Genomic DNA, 4,849 nt, shown 5'->3' on the forward strand with positions numbered 1-4,849 from the left:
GAACCCGAGATGGATTTTGGGAACAAAACCGTCCAATTAGCTATTTTGAGCTTATTTCACTAAATTAGCAATTTTTATTAATATCCGTTAGTTTCGTAAAAATCGTTAATAACTCCGATTCGAATCGAATTCCTATTATTTCCGTTAGTAATGGGTGAGTTTATTTTATTTTCACTCATTAAATTTATTTATTATTGATTCCGTTTTATTACTGAAACTTTTACTAAAACCGATTTTATTAACTCGAGACGGTTTTAAAAACGAGCGAAATTACTTAACGATGAAGAAACGTACGTATAATTAGAAGCTAGCAAGCTAGCTGGTGTCTCATTATTATTATTATTATATTTATTATTACTAATATTATGTTGTTGTTGTTGACCGTCCCCACCCCCCTTCACTTCCCCTTCTTTGTTTTTACGCAGCAGCAAGAACAACACGGCTCCATCACCAATTTTTTCGATCGCAAAAACCCAGATCCCTTCTTCATTTCTCAACCAAACTCCATTATTTTTGTACCATTAGCTTCCTCGTCCTTTCCTCGTTCTTTTAAGGTAAGAAATCTTCTATTTTGTAAAAGTTCGAAAATACCGTCTTAAATGACAACTCGATTTCTGGTCTTAATTAACTCGTTTTTCCTCCTCTTTAGTTGAAGATTGAAGAAAGGCTCGTGCTTTGGACGTTTTTACTCGGGAATTCGAGAGTTAAAGGTAACGGTGATAGGATACTCGAATTATTTATAATACTAGCTATTATATTCCCTATTGTTAAGTTAATTGTTTTGTTTGTGAGATGGGTATGTCGAGAATTAGATGACTTGCTCATGTTGGAGGGGCGTAGTAGTATATGGACAGGAGATAAGGACGGTGGTTCGGTGTTATTAGTAAAGGAATGTATGAGAAAGATATACTGGTTATTAGCTTTAAGGATGATCTATCTTTATGTCATAAATTGGTGTGGATGCCTTGTTACCAGAACGTGATTATTTTTCCATTAGCATGATGACCAAATTAGGATATTCTAATAGTAATGATTATGTTGGGTGAGTTTGTCACCTGGTGCTAGTTCCCTTGATGGTTTTGATTTTGGTTATAAGAGATTAGAATGGTGTACGTAATTATATTTGGTAGGTACTACCCAATATTTGATTTGAGCTTGGATTATACGGTGAGCTAAGCTTTGGTATGTGTCGTGTTATCGTTGTCGTATTCTTTGACCTTGGCTAGTGGGTGAGTAGCTTAGAGTTATACTCTAAATGTTGAGCAATTCCTTTAATGGAATATTTGACATTATCGATATTGAAATTGAGATGGAAATCTGGTTTCTATGGAGTATTATATTATGAGACGGAGTAATGAGTAGGACGGAGTAATGAGAGAGATGGGGTAGAGAGTTGAGATTGAATTAATTTTTGGGACGAGAGTGACTTTTATAAGGTTGGCCTAGCAGCGGCCTGGCCGTGACCTGCTGTAGCCTGGCCGTGGCCTGTTGTAGCCTAGCAGCAGCTGGCAGTGGCCTGGCCGTGGCCTAGGCAGTGGCCTGGCCGTGGCCTGGCTAAGTTGCGAGTTTGGGCCGTATCTATAAATTGTTTTGACGCTAGTTTGGTTTATTTAAAATATAATTAAATTAATTTCCGTCTCATATTTTATATAACGATAATTCGTTAATATCGTCCTTTCACATAATTATTTTAGGTGACTCATATGTGGTTGAAGATGAAGAGTAATTTTGGGTTTTAGAAGCTTTCTCAAGTTTATTGCTTGTCTCTTTGCTAGCTTAAGGTAACTATTCCGAGTTACTCGACGAATAAATGTCACATTCTTTGTTTTCTTGTATGAATTTGTAAATAATAGGCTCAGAATGAATTGTATAGGGATAATTGCAATGCTTTGTTGATTGTGCCGAAAACTGAGCCTTAGTCCCTTTAACTGATGTGATGTCAGTTAATTGAGTGATTGGTCAGCCGCAATTTGACCCGTACCTGTCGCAGGGCTGGGGTTGCGGGTAAAAATTCGGTTGAATGAATTAGATAATCGGCCTTTTTCTTGCTTTAGGCCATTTATTATATCTCTATTTCACATGTGTAGTTAGTTGAATTTAAGTAGTTTCTTATATTGTAAAAACGGCCCTAGATTCCCTGAAGCCTTTAATATGGTTACTGTTGTTGGAATTAGAAATTAGTATTGAATACTTATTGGGAATTCTGTTGGATTGTATGCTGTAAATAGACATTTATATAGCCTTTCACATGATAGAATGTTAGCATTTAGGTTGGTAAGTAGGACTTTTTGCCCTCTTAAGATGAAGTGGGTGTCTTACTTGACTTGTGTGGTTTGTCTTGTGTGGTGTGGGCTAAAGTATTCAAGCTGGGACTAGCTGGGACTAGGTCCTAGGTGAGTACTTCGGCCTTCATCATAGATAGGTCTTTATAGTCTCTGACGAGTATATGTTCACTGCTTGATAGCCTTTGTGTTCCTGACTAGTGGATTTATATCCAAGTTGGGGCATGACCTCAGGTACTTATTTTGATAGTATGGGGTCAGCTTAAGTACTAGCCAACCCTTCGGTGGTGTCCTTAGGGTACTCACTTCACTTTGTTTTAAAAAAAGTTGTGGGTCTTGGGTGCGGTGGTGTGTATCCGCATGTCTAGGTCTGCGCAGATTTTAGGCTAGGGTTGTGTTGTCTCTTGGCCATGTTTTCTTAATAGTAACCGCTGAGCCAAGATACCGGTTCGATTACCTTCCCTACCTCGTGGTATAGACTCGAGTTACAAAGTGACTATTGACGGGACTAAGAACTTATGCCTGTCTTTGATATATTGCCCTTTCTTGTTTGATGATTCTATGAATCATAGAAGGTGAGATGCAAGCCGGCTATGGTTGATAGAGTTTGGATTCCTGGTTGTTATATGATTCACATGATAGTGTAGTATGAGTCGGTCTAGTATTCGCATGCTAGGACTATGTTTTGTTATATTGTTGTTCACATGATAAGCACGATTGTCTAGCATCTATATGCTAAGGCATTGTGTGATTCGTATTCATATTCTTATGTTTACATGTTATATTAATTATGGCATTTCGTGGCTGGGAGAACTCGGAGTTACTCCCCAATGACTGTGGCTTTCGTATTTGTATAAAATGCGAATGACAGGTAGGTGATGCATATATGGGGTACATGGACGAGCTAGCGAGCAAAGTAACCTTGGGACCTAGACTGGTTTTATTTCATTGTGACCCTTAAACCCTTTTTATGTCACATACATTTTAGGGACATATGTCTCCCTTTCTCATATTTGGTTTGTATAACTTCTCATATTTTGGACCTTGCATGTTTGACACCTTCCCTTTTGGATATCTTTATAACAGGTTCAGGTTTTAAAAATTACAGGTTTTTACCCAATTGAACCTATTACAAACATATCTTGTCAGTTTTTCTGTAGAATTACGTGTTTACTTTTCCGCAATAAATGAGGGTGTCACAAAACGTCTCATGTAGTCAAGAAAGACCAGTTTCTTGCGACATAACATTCTCTGTGGAATTCTTTGTGGCTCTTCTTGAATAATTTCTCTCACTCTGTCTTCTAGAAATAAACTTGTATTTTTAGAAAGACAGCTTCACGAGCTGCAAACCCGTCATACTCGTGATAATTGAAAGGGAAAAATGAGCATTTGTTTCTTGTGAAAACTTATAAATATGGTACTCTACCATTTCATATCTCATATGATTCGTTTTAGATTTAGTGGAAAAATAATTTAGACAAAAATGATAATATCCCCAAAAGGATCAAGTAACTCAAAGTAACTTGATTGAAATCCAAACCATATCGAATAGCATTTGAATTCTTTATCCAACCACACATTATTCTATAATGCGTGCTAAGAGAGATTAACTAGTGATACTATATCACATTTCCTTTGGCTTATATCAAAGTCTTCACTTTGATAATCCCATCACGACTAAATCGTGCTTCTTTGAACTTTTGAACTTCTTCAAAGATTTCTCTATTTACCTTATTAAGTGAACACATTAGTGTCAACCTAAATCGTTGGTAAAAGAAAATGATCAACCTATTTTGGATCAATGATTTACAACCTCGATCTCCTTTTTAACCAAAAGGCACGAGACATCTTGCTTTGAATACAAGATACGCATATACCATTAAGAATCTAATGGTTTCAAGCGTACTCGATAACTCTTTGCGTTCATCATTCCAAAATTTAAGGTTTAATCTTGGGTTACCAATTTGATTCTTACATCATCTATATGATATATTATTCTAGTTTGGTTTAAAATATACTCACCTTGATAATGGGCTAGCCATACATCAAACCGTGATGTATAGGGTCACAAAAGTGAAACCTCTTTTGTATCTTAACAAGTTTATATTCTTATTTAGAGTTTATGCACTTAATAGTCACAATTAAGTACAACTTTAAATCCAAAAACTAGATTGAGTACACAATTAGTCTATCTCTCGACATTATTGTTGCTAGTCATCATATTCTAATCATCTTATGTATCAAACATAATGATGAAAACCACCACCGGTTTCTAATATTAACGAAGTAGTACTAGCAAAATTTTATGTCAATCAAATAACCATTTAAAGAAGAAGGTCCCATTAGATGTCCCACAACTAACTTGTTGATTCTTCAATAATTTGGGGTAGTTTCCTTTCTAGTGTCCAACATTTAAGACAGTGGAAACTTTATTGGTCGAGATTGATAGGTTTAGTATCGCTATTCTCAACAACTTTACTTTTAACATTACCGTGTATCAATTCCATTATAATCTTTACTTCTTAAACCTCGTCCTTTTCTTAATGGTTTAAGAGAATGCTCCCACT

General features: G+C 36.1%; 1 long non-coding RNA gene across 1 annotated transcript; it reads left to right on the top strand.

Annotated features, from left to right (window-relative positions):
* Positions 1–447: 447 nt before the first annotated feature.
* LOC141614377 (uncharacterized) lies at positions 448–3,468 on the top strand. The gene is made up of 4 exons (XR_012529329.1): positions 448–554; positions 650–710; positions 1,695–1,781; positions 3,154–3,468. It is a non-coding gene; the product is annotated as an uncharacterized LOC141614377 (long non-coding RNA).
* Positions 3,469–4,849: the final 1,381 nt, after the last annotated feature.

The sequence above is a fragment of the Silene latifolia genome, chromosome 11, assembly GCF_048544455.1.
Source record: "Silene latifolia isolate original U9 population chromosome 11, ASM4854445v1, whole genome shotgun sequence".
NCBI classification, from domain to species: domain Eukaryota; kingdom Viridiplantae; phylum Streptophyta; class Magnoliopsida; order Caryophyllales; family Caryophyllaceae; genus Silene; species Silene latifolia.